Genomic DNA, 20,067 nt, shown 5'->3' with positions numbered 1-20,067 from the left:
CCACAAAAATCATTATTTAATGGTTGCATGTGCTCTACATTATAAAATATATTCACTCCAATTTCTTTTTTCCAATATTTGTCCAATTCATATGGCGGTTGTAGATTTCCAATTGGATCAAAATACCAAACATTGGAGCCGACTTTTCTATATGCAACCCAATGTGTGCCATCCTCGCTTTCCCTCGCTAAATTCACAATGCCATTCTCGGTTTTTAGAATTTTTTTTGGGTAATGCATCTAGCATATATATACCTCTTAGCCGAATCTGTAATAATTTCGACCAATCAATCAAATCATGTTTACTCAATTCTCCTTCAATATTCATGTCTTCCTCTACTTCTTCTTCCTACTCTTCTTTGTTGTTCTACGTTTCTTAAGTTGTTTTTGGGGGAATAAACTCACTCCATATGATGATGGTGGTGGTAAAGAGGGTGGGATTAAAACTCTCCCCCCACTATTTATTTTAGGAAAAGGTTTCAAAAAATACCCTTTTCCTGCAATATGCTCTTTCAACTGAGCTATAGCTTTGCATCTGATATCATTACTATAACTTTTCCTCTCATTCTTCCTCTTCTTCTTCTTCCTCAAAGATCCACCAAACGCTGCTTTTGCTTTCATGACGTTTGTAACAAGATAGCTAAGTGCTTTCTCGGTAAGGGGTGTTTCTGGATTTTTGAATATGTCCCACACTGCGTTTGCTAGAGCTCTGTCAGCTATTGCTTGAGTTTTATTATCGCTATTTTGTGCATACGCTATATCATGTACCTTACAGGCTCTATCTGATGAATTTATACCTTGATCACCTCTCTTCAACCTTTCATTAACCTTGGTGCCCGAGCCGCAATACTGATAGCCAGGAATGTGAATTTCATTTTGTTGAAGGTCAATGAGCTTATTTAGAATAGTGGATGTCACATTACCTGCTAAACCCATCACACCCTTAAAAACTTTTGCCACTGAACTCAAGATTCCTCTACCTAGTTTCCTTGAACTTTGCTTTCTCCTACATACCATTTTCTTACCTTTCAACTCAATGGTTGAACATTAACTGAAGTTAATTAATTAATTTATCATTACACTAACTTAATCGAAAGAAAATTGAATTGGTTTAATTTTCAATCGAGTTGGAAATGAATTCACACACACTTGCACACACACACACACACACACACTATCAGATTGCTATGTGCTTATAACATTGTTCAAATGATAAGAATATTATTTCAAATAACAAATCTGAAAAGGTGAACACAATTTGAAAGGGAGAAATTATGTCATCGCACCCGCCCATATCTGTAGGAATGCATGCCAAAACAGATGTGTGAGAGAGCGATGCATCAACTCACCAAAACCGCTTGGCTGTATGTGTGTGTCTGTGTGTGTGTCTGTGTGTGTGTAGTAGTAAAGACGTTTGGCTCTGTGCATGATTGCAACAAACTATAAAAGGGGAGCTCAGCTTATTTACATATCATTCGCAACAGAGTGCAAGGACATGAAAGGTGAACCATTCTTCTGCCTGTGTTTCTACTATTCATTGTGAACTTGTCAACAACAACAACAAGTGTAAACAGGTAAGAATTGAAAACCATTTTTTTAATAATATTTTCTTGCTATCAAATAATTTATGCATGAGCAATTACTTCAAACAATAATATCTCGTGATTCAATTCCATCTCTAAACAGTTCAAATAATATTTCCTTGGTATCAAATAATAATAATCAAAGACTTGTATGTGTACAGATTTTTTCCAATGATCAATTGTTTTATAAAAAAAAAAATCTGTACACATACAAGTTAATAATATTTGTTGAAACCAACCTTTGTTTGTGAGAAGATTGTCTCGTCCTCATCCCCGCTAACCTCAGGCTCATCAAACACCAACCTCCTCCTCTTCCCCTGCTTCTACTTCATGTTGTTGTTGTTGGTCAGAGTTGTTGGCACCACACGTGGCGGTGCCCAGGTAGCAGCTGGAGCCAAGTGTTGAACTGGACTGTCACCCAGCACGATCTCCGATCTCCCCCAGCAATGGTGGTTCCACGGTGAGCGGAGAAGGAGCAAGTGCAGCAGCAGACCCCTTGGCAGTGAGGGCAGCTTTCTGTTGCCAGTAGTTGAGGATACGATCATGTGGTGGTGGGCTATCTGGGAGGATGAATGAGGACGAGGTTGATGAAGATGACGAACTCATCTCATATGATGAGTGAAGTAGAGTACACTCAAATCTGACTCTGATGTAAATGATAATTTTGCTCGCATTACATCTGTTTATATAGCATGTGTTTCTCTCTCTGTTCCAGGCTCGTGCGAGTGAGAGCCACACGTGCTACAAGACGAAAAAAATTCTCCCCTAGGACTAGGCACAGAACAACACCTGCTGCTATATCCTCCCACATCGTTATCAACATCATTCAGATTTGTAAGTATTCTCTCCTATCATAAAAAACCGTTACATTCACTCAAACATTCCATATTTTTTGAATAGCATCCCACCTCTTGTGATGCTTATTGATTTCTAATATCATCAGTTATTAAATATTTCATTGTTTTCACAGCATTGGAGTGCTCACCTCACAACTTGGCTTCCGACGTCATAACCAGCTGAGCTCTCGTCAAGGCAACATATCTGAGAGGTTAGCACACAATACGAAAAGGAAGCATAGCCGGATAGCCATCTATACCTGCACATCTATAGCCGAGGAGATACCTGTCATTCATGCATCAACCAACACAAATAAGTACATTTTTACTTTGATTTTATCATCAGAGGGGAGTCGTAGGAGAGGAAAATTATCCTCTGATGACAAATTATTGTCATCAGATGACAAATTATTGTCATCAGAGAGAGGATTTTTGTCCTCGGAGGGGAGGATTTTTGTCCTCGGAGGGGAGGATTTTTGTCCTCGGAGGACAAAAAACCTTCTACAGCATACTGCATGCATGCGATTTTAGCTCATCTTTACGATGTGCTTTATCTGGGTAATCTTCTCCTCCCCCTTCTTTCTCACACTCTTCATATAAACAAAACGGTAAATTTATTACTTTTTCAAATGGATTTTCGATAATATATTTGCAATAGACACATTGCAGATAGTGATTTTTATGTAAGAAATAACCATTTCTCGCAAAATAGTCTGCTTTATCAGATAATGATTTACAATAGTCACAATGTAGATGACAATGATGATTTTCAAAATACTCTCCTTGAACAGATGAATCTTCTACACGATTAAAAGTTAAATATCTTTCTTCATATTGACATAGAATATTATTATCGAAATTCTCCTCTTCAATTGTTATATTATCTTTCCTTCTCAATGCACAGTTCGGACTGTACCTTGAATGTTCTATTGCTGGTATGTCACTTTCTCCCCATTTTCCCAAATAAATTGAACAAAATACACAGCGCACAATGTCTGGTACACATGCAAATATAAGTCCCTCTTCCGCCATGTTTTCCGCCGACAAATGGTGAGAAGATTTCGTCCATCTTTTATCAAAAGTTAATAATCTTAATCTTTCATGCAACATTATCTGTTGTTGAGATAACATTTTCACACAGCGTTCTTCTACCAATGCTAATTCACAACTGATCTAAAAACATACAGTTGTACTCTATCACTCTAATTCTATATCATCCTGATCGTTATTCTTTTGTTTTTCAGAATCTAACATCAACATCATCATCATCATCATTCCGAGGGAATGCAGACTACATGGCGTGAATTCCAGTGCAGTCCGCCATCATATTAACATCGAGAATCCCGAGGAAATCGCCATCAAGAACATGCTCGAGAGATCGAAACGACGCGTTTTCGACATAATTAGAGAGCACGCGGCACGGCATGATGGCAGTGTAAAATGGTTCATTGTCTTAAATGTTTTATTGTATAAATTAGTGGTGATGGATGATGGGGTTAGCATCTCTCGTCAATCTTCATAGTTACTCCAACATAGCACTAAACGTGCTTGAGTATTATGAAGATTTTAATGACCATTTCATGTTGGCTATAAGAAAAATCCTGTCATCTTTTGAGAACTTCGTTCGACATGGCAGCGGTTGGGTGTTGAAGAAAATTGACTCACTGGATGTGAACGTGATTAAATTTAATCCAATATTCACATCCAGTTTCATTCAAACACCCCAGTTTCTTAAAAAAAAAGTATTATAAATGTCAAAAATTTGTCTGACAAAAAATGCTTTTTATGGTCAGTCCTTGCATATTTCCATCAGAAACCTATGAACTCACGCTTGACTGTAAAGTATTTGAGCAAGTTTGCTCACACACTTAATATGCGAGGTTTAAATTTTCCGGTGATGACATGCGATATTAAGAAATTTGAAATACTGAATCCGGATATTGCAATTCACGTCATTGCGTATGACAACAAAAAGTTTTTCCCCTACCGCACGAGCATTTTCTGCACTTGTAAGCACCAAATCAACCTTTTAATGCTGAAAGCCGATGCAGGAAGAACGCATTTTTGTTTAATTAATTCCGCGAACGGGAAAAACGGATTATCGTGTCTTCTCTCTCACCTTTCAAAACACCACAGTCAAGTACACATTTGTAATTTCTGTTTTCATAGATTTACATCCAACAAATCTGAAAATTCTGATGCCAAAGCAAATTTGATGAAACATGAACAGCTTTGTTCCAAGTTTGAATCACAGCGTGTTTCATATCCTAAACGCCGAGATACAATTAAATTTAAGAAACTAGGCACCACGTTGAAGAAAAAGCATACCATTTACGCGGATTTAGAAACTTACGTTGTTAATATCGATAATAATGATGATGATGAATCCGATTCCAATGAAATTACTCTTAGCTATACAAAGAAAACAGCGCGACATATTCCCTGCGGTTATTGTTTTGTTGTTATCGATGTGAATGGGGAAATCACTTACGGACCTGTACTCCATAGATCAAGTAGTTTAGATGAAAAAAAATCATGGAGAAATTTCTTCAGGAAATTACAGATCTCGGTGACATTTTGTATGAGGATATGAAACGTGAAATTCCGATGCAACATTTATCCGAAAGTCAAGAGCGCGAATTTCAAAATTTGGTAAACTGTGGGCTTTGCGCCAAACCATCCTTAGACACCGATATTAAATGTCGTCACCACACGCATGAAACCGGAAATTACCTATGTGCAGCCCACGTTTCTTGTAATTTATCAGCTCGTACTCCGGAGTACATTTTGTGTTATTTTCACAATTTCTCTGGGTTTGATTCACATTTCATTCTGAAAGCGCTTGGTAAATGCTTGAAAGAAATTTCCTGCATCGCAAATATGTCAGAGAGATTTTTGACACTTTCAGTAGGCAAAATTAAATTTTTAGATTCCTACAAGTTTATGAGTGAATCCTTGGAAGTATTGGTGCATAGTTTGGTAGAGAGTACAGACATGGAAAAGAAGTTTGAACGTTTATTTTCAGTGTTCCATGACCAGTCACACGAACACAGACATCTCTTGTTGAAAAAAAGGAATATATCCTTACTCATACATGAGTTGTCCCGAAAAATTCGGGGAAACATCACTCCCTCTCATCAAATGTTTTCATAATGATTAAACTGATACACCTCTGTCTTGCGAAGAATATGAGCATGCGCAAAGAGTGTTCTCGACATTCAAACTGAAATCACTCAGTGAATATCACGATTTCTATTTATGTTTGGATGTGTTGCTATTAGCGGAAGTTTTTGAATCTATGAGGTCTACGCTTTTTAGCTTATACGGCCTTGATGTCACTCATTTTGTTTCCCTCGCGCACTTTACCTGGAATTGTATGTTGAAGTACACTAAGGTTGAACTAGAGTTGATCACACATCCTGACATGCATCTCATGTTTGAGGCTGTTTGGTGATGAGGGGTGGGGTCTCATTTATCGGTAAACGTTATTGTGAGGCAAATAACAAGCATCTACCTGAGACATATGACCCCTCAAAACCGAGTAATTATCTCCTTTATATTGATGCGAACAGTTTATACTCGGAAGCTATGAGTCGAAACTTACCTGTTGGAAATTTCAAATTCCTCACAGAGGAAGAAATTTCCAAGCTTAATTTCGTGAATTTGGACAGCAATTCAGAAACTGGATATGTAATAGAATGTGATCTCAAGTATCTGAAAGAGTTACATGATAAGCATGCCAGCTTCCCACTTGCGCCTCTCCACCAAACACCTCCACACGAATTGCTGTCAAACTATCAAACAAATGAGAACGGTCAAACTGGAACCAAAAAGCTCATGAACACACTTTTTGACCATGAAAAGTACATTGTCCACTACCTCAATTTAAAACTCTACCTCCAGCTCGGTTTGCAATTAATGAAAGTACATTGCGTAATTAGCTTTTCCCAATCTCCCTGGCTGAAAAGCTACATCGACTTCAATATCCGCAATAGACAGACTGCAAAAAATAAATTTGAAGTATCACTCTTTAAGGCCTGTTGTAATCTTATCTTTGGAAAAACTATACAATCAGTTCGCAAGCATATCAATGTTAAAATTATCACAGATGAAAAACAATTAGATAAGTACATTTCAAATCCATTATGCAAACGCTGGCAAATAATTAGTCTGAACGTGATCGCCGTTTTCTCTCGTAAGTTGGAACTAAAAATGAACAAGCCTATCTATTCTGGGTTTTCCGTACTGGAGTTGAGTGAATTCCATATGTACGATTTTTTCTATTGTAAATTACAAAAAAAATATACCATGGGATCGCATAGAGCTCTGTATGACCGATACCGATAGTTTTCTTTTAAATGTAAAAGTGGAGGATGTGTATCAGTTGATTAAAGAAAATTTGAACCTTTTCGATACTAGTAACTACCCCCCTTACCACCCCTGCTTTTCTATGGAGAGAAATAAAGTTGTAGGAAAGTTCAAGGATGAGACTGCCTTGAAACCCGTCCATCAATTTATTGGGCTTCGATCTAAACTTTACTCATATTTAGTATGTAATGAGAATGAAGAACCTGTTAATAAATGTGTAGCAAAGGGTGTACAGACCGGAGTGAAATGTAGAAAACTTAATTTCAATTTATACAAGAAATCGTTGATTGAACATTGTGAACAAATTGAAAAATTCAATATGATGAGATCCTATAATCACACCATGTATCTGATTGAATGTGCAAAAATCAGCTTGAGTCCTTATGACGACATGAGATACATTGCAGAGAAGGGTGTGGACACTTTGCCTTTTGGACATTATAGAGTGCCGACAACACTCTAACTGATTGCTCAGTATGTCCCGTGACGATCATCCAACACCACTAATTTTGATTTCCTGTTGTGAATATGAATATAATTAGATCTAAGATAGCGTTAGAACTTCATAGCGTGCCACGTGTCAACTATCCCACTGGCAAATATGAGTTGAAAAGTGAAAAAGACTTGCTTCAAGCCGATCTCATTGAGATGAGTAGTTTATCACGTTTTAATAAAGATTATAGGTCTATCTTAGTTGTTATTAATTGTTTTTCAAAATTTGAATATTGTGTACCATCAAAAGACGAGTCAAGTCAATCTGTATTTGATGCATGCAAACCAATTATTTCTAAAAATAAGGGAGTTAAGTTGTTTCAATCAGATCAGGGAACAGAATTCTTTAATTCAAAAGTTGAAGCATTATTAGATAGATACAGTATTAAACATTACCATGTTTTTAGTGATAAGAAAGCTTCCATAGTTGAAAGGTTCAATAGAACAATTAAAGCAAAAATTTATAGATATTTAATTGAACGTGGAACCAAAAACTGGATAACGCAGCTAGACAGTTTGGTTTGTGATTATAATGCAACAATGCACACTTCAATTAGAATGAAACCTAGAGATGTGCAGAAAAAAGATTGTAATCATGTTTTAATGTCTTTGAATTCTGCATTCAATACACGATATAAATTGAAAAATTCAAAACAAAAATTTAAGCTAGGAGATGTTGTACGAATCTCAAAGAAAAGGGTTTTTTCGATAAATCTTATAACATAAATTGGAGCACAGAGTATTTTGTGATTCATTCTATATTCCCTTCTCAACCTGTAACGTACAGCTTGCGAGATCTAAACGGAGAAGTAATTAGTGGTAGGTTTTATGGAGAAGAAATTAAAAAAACACAATTAAACGAATCGGAGAGACAAGTATATCTGATTGAAAAAATATTAAAGCGTGACAAAAAAGGATTGCTTGTTAAGTGGATTGGATTTTCAACACCTAGTTATATTAGTAGAAGTCAACTATTAGATGAAGAAAAATAATCTATTGTAATATCATATTGTAATACATTGCATTCACTGTAAATGTCACAAAGATTTGGTGTAGATATAATACGTCATTATCAAAGAAATACTTCTCAGTTTCATTTCAATCTGTAGTTCCATTTTCGTAATTTGCTTTAGAAAATCTTTCACTAAGCCATAGATAAGGAGAAGCAGACCATATGCATTCTGGTAAAGAGGGTGCGGGAGAGAGAGGAAACAATATATTGAAGTGAGAAACTTCTATAAGTTTGCTAGTGCATTACTGCGAAAGGGGAGTGACAGCGCACGCGTCGACCACATTCCGATGTGATAAGCCATACACGGTAAGAGAGCCATGTGGTGAGTGACACACCCCCTTGATAACTTACAAAAAATGATTAGTTCCTTATCAGATCACATGCTGTACACGTGTCTAACATGAGTAATATCCCGATAGTGAATTTCGACAATATTATAAGACAGAAAGAAATCCCAGCATGGTGTAAAAATGGTAAGTTGTTACCTAATAATGCAAGGATCCTTATAATAGGCTCTTCAGGCTGTGGTAAGACCAATTTGCTATTTAATTTAATTTTTTCAAAGAATGGGTTGAGATTTAAAACTGTATACTTGCATACCAAGAGTGAGTATCAAGATAAATATATTTTTTTAAAAAACGTTTTTTCCAACATGAAGGATATTGAATTCCATATAAACAACAATTCTGAATCTATACCACATCCAAACAAAATATCAGAATATTCTTTAGTTATATTTGACGATTTACAACTTAATCATGTACCTCAAATAAGAGAATATTTTACTATGGGCCGACATCGTAATATTGACACAGCATATCTAAATCAGAGTTATGGAGCTACGCAGAAACATTTCACTAGGGACAATGCAAATATGATTATAATCTTCGAGATAGATTTATTGAGTCTCAAATTAATTCACAGAGATCATGTTGGAGGAGATATTTCTTATAAAGATTTCAGTAAACTTTGTCATAAAGTTTGGAATCGTAAACCTCATAATTTTGTAACTATTATGACCGAGTGTGGAATTAATAGCGGCAAGTACCAAGATTCCAAAAGCTTACTCAATTTTGAAAAACGATTGGAGGAATACAATAGGAAAACGCTCTCACCGTTGATAGAGCCCATAATTGAACTGGGAAAAAACAAATCTAGTTTCCACTCTAATCATGGTGTAAAACCAAAATCGGAAGAAGTAAAAGAGGAAGAAGAGGGCATGGAGATTGATGATGAGGAGGATGAGGAGGGGGAGTCGAGTTATGATAAAAGCTATGGGAGTTCAACAGAGAATCTTCTAAGCTCAACTAAATTTGAAAACAGTTTACTTGGTTCCAGTAAAAATGATGAGGTGTTGTCACAATACCTAAAAACGTTTCATGCGGAAAAATTGGACTATTCAATTAGTTATGGAATTTCATATGATTCTAAAGATGATGTGTATTATATTGGAAATCAGCAAGTAATATTCGATAATGGTTATATAGATATTTATAATGAAAGATTTCGTATAACACATGGTTTACTTGAGTTATTATTCAGTTCAAGACCGAATTTGAATCTTTATAATCAGAGAGATCTGGATAAGTATAAAAAAATCTTAACACTTACAGGCATACATTTAGATCGAAGAGGGTATGTTAAATGTAATCAGGGAATTAAATCGCAAATGATTCAGAAGTTATTTCCCAGTAAAAAAAATTAGTAAAAAGAAGGAATGGGGTTTATTGAAATTTGCAAAAAATAATTCTCATGATAGAATTTATCAATACTTTGATAATTTTGACGAATTAGTGGAAAGATTTAATTTACTCTATTCCTCAAAAGCTTCTGGCAACACTGGACATGATGTTGAGATCGCGTCTGTAATTAAGGAGCTAAAAGAAGCAAAACTAATTGTTTAGTGTTACGATGACTTTGCATTGATTCGGTCGGATTGTTACACCTAGTAGTGCTAATCTTACATGCGATATTGACTCGATAACACAGAAAATAATTGAATCGATAAATCAGCAAGGAATCAGTCTCGAAACCAAACTCGTTTCGGAAAATACTAATTTTCCATTAATACTAATTTTGTTCATTACAAAATTTTAGTGCCAATATTGATAAAGCTATTGCAGAGAAAAACTCTAACTTTAGAATCTGCTCTAGGAGAAGTGAAAACTTTAACAGACAGCTTTTCATCCCAGTTGGACAGTATTAACAATGATAAAGTTGATAAAGGTTATTTAGATGAGAAACTAAAAGCCATATCAGAAAAAATTAAGAATTTGGAGGTCTTGGACAGAAACTACCTCAATACTAAATTAAAACAGCTTAGTACAGAAATTTTTACTAAAGTAAATAAAACACACACATCGCCAATTGATGAGCAATATTTGGAATCTACTTTGCAGAAATTGACTAGTTCTTCATCAACAAAGGAAGAGTTTGAAAAATGATTATCTGAAATGGCGAGTGCAATAAAAGCTAATATTATGGATGGTATTGAACAATTCATTACAAAAGATGCTATTGCTATTCTGATTAATCAAATTGCAGACAAGTATGCAACTAAAAATGATATAGGAGATTTTATTAAGAAAAATGAGATGGAAGTCGTTGTGAAAAGCGTTCGTGATGAAATAGCTGAGGCAATTAGAAATTCGGAAGAGGGGTCTGTTATGAGACTGCAATGTTCAGCTGCATTCATAGATTATCTTAATTTATACATCCATAAGATAGCTTACAATATCATCTGCGGGTATGCACGCGTTAGCTTTGATATGAATTGGATAGAAGCTAAGCAACATAACCTTTCCGAAAATCAGGTTGCAGAAATGATAACTACAAAAATGGGTTTAGCCCAATATAAAGGCTCTGTATTGTCTCCAAAAACATAAAATCTTGTGAAAGGATAACACTTGGCATATGAGGGAGAAATTTGAAGCACAGTGAACTTTAACGGTTTTCTTGCTAATACATGCTACTTCAAGATGATAAATCAGACTATACATTTTTTCATGTGTCTATGATTGAATGTAACAGTTTTATGTAGGAGATATATAAAGGCGAACACTCTTATCTATAGAATTTGGGGAGGGGGAAACATTCACCCACAGGGGGCGTAGCACACGCGTCATTTCTCTGGGGAAACATTCAACAAGAGGGGGCGTAGCACGCGCGTCACTTCACTCTAAACACTCGAGCTGACAAGTTCACATAATGTCTCACTATTTTGATTGGAGAAGTTTCAATGAGTTCTCTGTAGAAGCAAATCCACTAGCCGATTGGAGTTATGAATTTTATCCTTTTGATTGGTTCGTAGTAACGAAGGTAACATTTGCCGATAATGGCGAAATTCACCATAAAATTATCGATATTGATAGTGAAGGTGACTTTAAGCACACTATTAAGTTACCGAAAGAATATTTAGTGGTTTTGAATGAGGATAACATCAGAAGTTTTAATTCTTGTTCATGGGAATTGAATGTGAGTGGGAATCGCATATTCTTAAGACAGTTTCATGGTAACTATAGACGTTGAGTATTAAGATAGCCCACCCCCGAGTGAAATAGGTCTGAGAATATGTAAGTATTATTAGATATGCTAGCTCATTCCAATTATACTTACATATTGTCGGAGAAAACACTTTAACAATAACGACTGGGATGTTTGTACACCAAAAGAGCTCAATTTTTTACACATGCATAATATTGATAAACAGTTTGATTGAACTCTTGACTGTCAGTTGGAAACCAAGCATAATATGGATATTATAGAACTTAGATTATTGTCGAGATAAGGATTCACTTTAATCTGACAGTATAGCAATAGATTATTAAGCAATAGATGTAGAGAGAGATAGGGAATTTCTCAATTCAACGTTTTTTTGAGTTATTTAAGGAACAACATTTTCAATGACCCTCATTTTGTTTAATCAATTTAAAAATTATCTTCATTTTTTTGTAGCTTTGCCCATTTGTTATGGAAGATTATGGAAAGTTTTAATTTGGTATGTTCAACCATTATTTAGAAATAAATATAAGTGAAAAAAGTGATATGGCTGCTGTGTGAGTACTGAAGACTTCCGGGAAATTTAAATAATTAATATATTTAGTTACATTTCATACCCAGGAACAATGCCTGGGAGTTATTCTATCCACCACCTGGGGAGGCGCCCCATAGGAGACTAGCAACTCACAGGGAGGTTATGATATAAGTGCATATAATTAGAGAACAGGAAAGTCAAGTGGAGGCTCATTCATCTCAACAAGGCTCAGCTATCTTGTGAAAATATAATAGATTGAAATACTTTGAATATATTATACATACATATCATATGCAGCGTTTCAAATGAATACATGAATATTATGTCCATCAACGGCTTTAAATCCTATATCAATAAAACAACTAGAAAGAATCAGACATCAGAGTCTTGCATCGACCACATATTTCTAAAGAACTCCTCTTTTGATCCCGATCACATCCGGGGCGTTATCTTCAAAACAGCAATTACTGACCACTATAGCACTGGTTCAATATTAGAGAAGATGAAAACTAAAAAAATAAATGATACAAAGACTAAACTCATAGAAGTAATCAACTATGATGCCTTGATAAGCAAATTGAAATCAGAAAACTGGAATTATGTAATTGACCCAAATGTTAAAACGCCAATGAATCATTTAACTCTTTTATCAATAGATTGGATTTCCATGCACAGAATATTACCACCAAGAAGAAAATCTCTCATAAACTCAAACCGCTTAAAAATTGGATAACCACTGGTTTAGTTCACTCCATTCGTGTGAGGGATAAAATGCACAGAACACTATGTAAACAGCCTCAAAACAATATCTTGAAAAATGAATACATAAGGTATAGAAATGCATTAAATGAATTAATTAAAATTAGTAAATTCAACTATTATAAAGAAAAACTTTTCGCAGTGAATGGAAATAGTAGAAAAATTTGGACATGCATTAATGATATCTTAGATATCAAACAAAATAAAACTGATCCAAAAATTGATGCTGATACACTTAATAAATATTTTGTGGAAGTCGGGAAGACTCTAGCAGATAAACTGGGCAGTATTAACAGTACAGAGGATTGTAGAAATCTTACTGAAACTACTTCTCCAGCATCGGTTTTTCTTTTCCCGACTACAGAGAATGAAATAGTGGCGGTAATATTAACACACTAAAAAACAACTCTGTTGCTGGATTCGAAAAAGTGAATAATGTATGTTTGAAAAGAATTGCTTTGTTTGTTGCAAGACCTCTGGCCTGCATAATAAATAAATTTTTCAGAGAAGGCGTATTTCCGGAGCACTTCAAAGTAGCACATATTGTCCCTTTATTGAAATGTGGAAACCCAGACGATCCCTCAAATTATCGCCCAATTAGTCTATCGAGTGCTTTCTCAAAGATAATATGATGTAGACTAATGAATTACCTAGGAAAATATAATTTAATCAGCGGTAATCAGTATGGTTTTCAGGAAGGTAAGAGCACAGATGATGCTATTATCAAACTAACCAATATCATAAATAATAATTTCAATATTAATAGAAAATCCCTAGCAGTGCTGTTGGATTTAAGTAAAGCATATGATACCATACCACACTCCAAGCTTTTACACAAGTTGCAGTGCTTAGGCAATTGCGGTATACCACTAAAGCTATTTGATGATTATTTAAAGGGCTGTTCACAAATGCTAAAAAACAGTAAATGTATTTAACTGATTACAGATTGCCACAAAGGACCGTACTCTCACCAATTCTGTTCCTGATTTACGTGAATGATATACTGAAATTAAAAATTGATGATTGTGAAGTAATATCGTATGCTGATGACACAACGCTTATTTTCATGGGAAACGCTTGGCATGATATAATCAAAAGTAGTGAATCGGGGTTAAACAAAATAAAATCCTTTCTAGATAGACACACATTAACACTAAATTCTGAAAAAAGCCTCTTCATGACTTTCTCACCCAACTTGGCAGGACAACCTGATAGAAACGAGACTTTACATATCCATTCATTATCATGCAATAGAGATAATATTTGTAATTGTCCAAAAATAATAAATGCGAAAAAAAGTAAATTTTTAGGCATAATGTTGGACCCTCACTTGAGATGGGATGCACAGATAAATAATTTATGTAATCGGCTCAAGTTTCTTATTTACAAGTTTCATAGTATCAGTAGTCTGAAAAATCTAGAACTTGCAAAAATGATTTATGATGCCTACGCACAAAGTGTCCTGCAGTATGGCATCAAAGCCTGGGGTGGAGCTTTGAATGCGCATTTAAATAAATTACACGTTGTTTAAAAATATCTCATTAAAGCCATATTGGGTAAACCAAGGCGCTATCCTAGCAATGCCCTTTTCTATGAGTTTGGTGTACTCACAATAAAACAGTTGTACATTAAAAATATTATTCTTTATATGAATAGATATAAAGATAACTTCCATCTATGAAGAACACACTACAGTTTAAGAGAAACATCCAGCTTTTCAGCTGCTAGATCTAGACTGTTGGTTTGCAATAGACAACTTAGTTTCATAGCCAATAGATTGGTTAACTACATTCCAACTAAATTCATTCAAAGTAGAAAAACAGAAAAGTTGATCGAAGAGTTGATCAATTTGATGAATGGATAATATCCAATTCGTCACTATTAAATATTTTCTAGGTGTGCATCAGTCTTTAACTTCTACCATAAATGAATTACATTGTCTCCAAATCCATATTCCCTTCCTTCACATTTCCGTTATGCATGGCACATTACCCTCAGTAGATTATTATATTATCATATTGTCCATTGTCAATCAATAATATTTTTTTCATCAATGCATTGTCATTGTTTTTTTTTTCATTTCATTCCTTTTTGTTTTTTCTCTGTTTTTGGTCATTCCATCTCATTATTTCTCTTTTTTGAGCATTCTTTTCCATTATCTTCATTGAGCTTTATCATAATTACAAATAATAGAATATTCCTATTATTAAGATGCACTAGATAAGTTTATTTGCAACTTACCTGCACTCAGGCTTATGCCTTAGCAGGTTTTTTTCCTGTATTGTATTAAGTGTATTATTTTGTATACAATATTGCATAATAGTATGTTATTATTCAATTGTATTTTTGTCTTGAAAATGGAAAATAAATTTGATTTGATTTGATATAATTATCATACATGCATATGATATTTAGAGGGAGCTGGGCTCCCTTTGTCAATCAAACAGGAAGTCTGTTCAAATCATCTTACTTTGAGAAATCAAATAGACTCCTGTATAATATACAGATCATATTATATATATATATATATATATATATATATATATATATATATATATAAATTAAAACAGGAGACACAATAAAAATAGATTGAAAACACTTAAAAACTTACATTAGATATGGGGGAAAGTTTTCAGAGACTGAGTCTCCTTTCTCAACCGAGAAGACTGCAGTTTTGAATCCAACTGTTGTGTGACCACAGAGTACGCACAGAGACTCAATTGTAGCAGCAGAGACCACAGATTACGTGGTGCAGACGGATAGTGAGAAAAAGGGTACAGATTCAGGGGACATTATGGGGTAGGGATGCGTGGTGGTTACAAACGGGATATTTCGAAAGTGCAATGAAGGTATGGCCTGAAATATAGTCAACTGCAAGAAAATAGTCCAATGGAAATTGGAACAAGTGAAAGGATTTCCCCCCCCCCCACCAACAGAAAATTGAAATTCTTTAGAAGGTGTATTTTTAAAATATTGATGAATTTTCATTTATAATCAGTTGTGATTATACTATATTGATTGAGATATTAAAATCATATATTAATCAACTTTTATTTGGCAACATTGCAATTGCATCTACTCTCATCGGACTATTTTCGTGAGGTTGACTATAATACTGTAGTAGTAAACTATGTGGCAATTAGTATGCTATGATACACTTTGAATAAAATAAATGAATTATTAAATTTTTATTTCTCAAAAAACTAAAACTACTACATCAATTACAGAAAATATTAGATATTATTTAACAATTACATACAATGGTTATTTTCAGAAATTTCTTATAATGTGTCTTCTACATGTTCAGTGTTTTCTGTGTGTAAATTGACCTACTCCACTATCAATGGCATACCATGTTTTAGAGTGAATTTTGTTTGTGTTTTGTGTTTGGATTAGTGATACTTACTTATTACTAATCCAAACACAAAACACAAATTAATTTATGTTCATTAAGTCGTTAGGTGTTTAGTTGAAAAATATATGAGTTGTTGTTTGAAATAATGTTTTCTATGTTCTGTCTTCCTTTGCTCATCAACCATTTGTATATTATTGTTTTGAACTGTCTAGGAAGATTAATCTGTTTGAAGTTTGCAGGAAGTAGATTATATAATTCTGGTGCCAAATAATTGAAATGTCTAAATCCTCCAGCAAATCAGCCATTGCTATTTTTGTGTTTGTTATTATTTGTGTGCCAATTATTGTAGATATCCTTGTCCACAACTGATTGTATTTTTGAGTTAATGACAGCATAAGATCTTGCTCTCCAACTGTTAAATATCTGAATGAGTTGGTATGCCTACTAAGTGGTAGACTATAATACAAGTAGTACACTATGTCAATATAATCATCTATCCTTAGATCTGGTTGGGTTTTGCAAATTGACGCCTCCTGACCCAATACTTTTTCTGTCCCAACTGTATTGAATTAGAGTCAGGCCAACTCTCCAAAAAGATTATTATTATTTTCAAAATCTATAGAGGCCTATAGCAGGTTTTTTAATGTTCACTGCTTGAACACAATTCAACTCCATAACTATTGTATTCGGTTTTCTTCTAAAATAAACAGATTTTTTCACTTTGAGAATTTCAAAGAAAGATGACTAACTCAAGACCCAGCAAATTTTTCAGGTATTCTAATGTGTGCCACGCCTTACATTCAACAAGCAGTCTTATTGGAAAATGACTTGCATGTGACATGTGTCTAAAGCTTGATTCCTATTGGTTGTGAGCTTTGAAGGTAAAATGGTGACTAACCAACCATTGACCAATCAGAGACGTCTTCTTTGTTACTGAGGCGTGAACTAGTAATGGAGCCACTCCTGACAAAGTTATGGTTCAATAACGATAAAACTATCACTAAAAAACCTCATAATTAACCTACTGACAGCATCACTTATAGAATATGCTTCCAAAGCTTCTCATTGTAACAATAATAACAGAAAAGAGTCTTAATACATAGCACTCAAATTAACACCTCAAAACCCCTACCCACCACTACAATATGACCCCATCAATACCTGTGGCCTTACTCAGCCATCTCTAAACTGTGATTCACTTATGCTGACAGCATTCCTTATAGATAGCATCAAATTCGACCAATGCTAACAGTTTTAAGTGCATCTCACTATGGAGGAACCATGCCCCACAACCTGGCAACTCTGTAAAACTAATGGAATCCACTCAAAACTGTCAGTGAACCTCATAGAAAACACCAATGCTCCTCATAAAACCAATGGCTTTCACTCCACCTGTTAGATATTGAATAAATAATACTCTTCATATCAACCAACCATCTTTATTTTAATACATTCAAGACTAAACTGATATTAACGTTCTGGTAACTAGTGTATTGAAATCATATGATGTTAATAATAACTACCATCTGTAACATCTCCCTCTTCAAGACTTTTATTAGTCATATATTATCCTATATTCCCATTTTTATTTTTTGTATATGAATTGTGTTTCTTCGCTGAACACCGCCATTATTGTTTCTAACCAGGAATGAACGTGGTTCTGGTAGTTTCTCAATTATTCTTCATTTTTCCCATTCTTTGTTATGAATATTCTGCATATATATCTCCTCTCCAACTACAAAATCTTCGGTGTTTTTAGATAATTACGATCATAGTAAAGTTTTTGAATCGATTGATTCTTTGCCATCTTGTCGATTATCTCATTAGGTACAAGTTTGGATTCAATGCGTAATGTGGTATAGGAATCTGGGTGCTTATATGTCTGCTATTAAGAAGCTGTGGAGGTGTATATCCCAATCCAGCTACGGGAGCATTACAATAATTTAGTAAATACAATTCCAAATCTTGCTTGTTTGCAGCTGCCTTTTTAAACATTGTTTTGAATATTCCAACTGCCTTTTCTGCTAATCCATTTGTTTTGAATGGTATGGACTTGATGTGGTAATTTTGAATCCCCAATTTTCTGCAAATTGATGCATTTCTCTGCTATTGAATGGCATGTTATCTGCTATTAGTGTTTGAGGTATTCCAATTTTGCTGAATGTTTCTTTAATTTTTTTAATTACGGTGAAGCTGCTTTTGCTATTGATTGGGTATGCTTCAATCCATCTCGAATAATAAACAATTACAATAGGTAGTTTCAATCTATCAACTTCTGCAATGTCTGCTGCAATTTTACAAAACGGTTTATCTGAATTGTCGTGATTGATCAGTGGCTCTTTAGTTTTTGATTTTTTAAACCTTTGACAAATGTTACATGATAATATCAAATTGTGAATATCTGAATATATACCTGGCCAATAGTAGAACTGATCAACAAGAGAATTAATCTTCGAACTGCCAAGGTGAGTCTCACGTAAGCGACTCATTATAAAATTCCGGAGTTTTAGAGGTACAATTAACCTTGTTCCAAAATACAATAAACCATTACTCACTTGCAAGAAATTTTCTTATTCTGTAAAAGTGTTTCACATCACTGGTTATCGCGTTCATGTCAGGCCATCCTTCATGCAGATATGATATAACATCTCTTAGATTTTCATCTTCTTTGGTTTTTTCTACAGATTCTTTTAGCTTAGGTTCACTTATTTTTACATCTGTAGATCCCAGCGTGTGAATAAAGTCTTTCATTGATTGGTCCTCTTTGGTCGTATTTTTGATCCCTATTTGGGACAAATGATCTGCAATGAACATATATTTTCTGGGTAAATATTTCACTTCCAAAGTATAATAATTGTTAAGCTTCAGTTTGAGCCTTTTCAGTTGGTTGTTCAAAATTCTATCCATTGGCTTGGACATTACTGACACCAAAGGTAGGTGATCAGTAAAAATAGTGACAGAGTGACAGTTTGTTTATGGCAAAGCAAACGGCTAGCATTTCTTTTTCCACTTGAGCATAGGATTCTTCAGTTGTTGTCATTAATCTTGATCCAAAGTACAATGGTTTTCCTTCTTGAAGCATACAAAAGCCGAATGATTCCTCTGATGCATCACATTGTATATCAATTGGGCTCTTTGGGTCGAATGCTCTTAATACTTGAGGACTGCATATAGCCTGTTTTAATCTCTGGAAAGCTTGGCTGTGAGTTTCGTTCCATTCCCATAAAGACATCCCCTAGAGCATCACCTTCAACAGAGGGGATAGAGATGTGCATTTTTTCTATGTTCGCCTACTAACTAGTCCAAATCTAGCTGCAAAGTTACAAATTGTGTCACAGACACCCCATTCAAATGTCATTGTCAAACGATTAATTGTTGCAGCAATGAAAATTTCACCCCCTGCATTGAAGCTTCTATAACAATGAAAGGAAAACTCGAAATAGTAAAATAATAGTACATCATTCCAGAGAGAATTCAATGCTCTACAAACCTACAATGAGTAATTATCTCTACGATGCATTGTTGAAGAGTTTATGAGCCCTGAAAGAGCAAAACATTGGATAAAAACCTGTTATTTTAACAATTACACACCTTCAAGAGCGAATATCTCGGGAACTATGGCGAATATCA

At 34.7% G+C, this 20,067-nt stretch overlaps 1 long non-coding RNA gene across 1 annotated transcript in view; it reads left to right on the top strand.

Annotated features, from left to right (window-relative positions):
- The first annotated feature begins 15,754 nt into the window (after positions 1–15,754).
- The window catches only part of LOC111049087, a 29,702-nt gene continuing 25,389 nt past the window's right edge, over positions 15,755–20,067 (top strand). Inside the window, exon 1 of the long non-coding RNA XR_005571116.1 lies at positions 15,755–15,931. This is a non-coding gene — a long non-coding RNA (uncharacterized LOC111049087). The remainder of the gene's footprint in view (positions 15,932–20,067) is intronic.

Source organism: Nilaparvata lugens, chromosome 4, assembly GCF_014356525.2.
Source record: "Nilaparvata lugens isolate BPH chromosome 4, ASM1435652v1, whole genome shotgun sequence".
Lineage (NCBI taxonomy): Eukaryota > Metazoa > Arthropoda > Insecta > Hemiptera > Delphacidae > Nilaparvata > Nilaparvata lugens.
The sequence above is the reverse complement of the archived record's forward strand: the minus strand, read 5'-3'. Positions and strand labels throughout refer to the sequence as shown.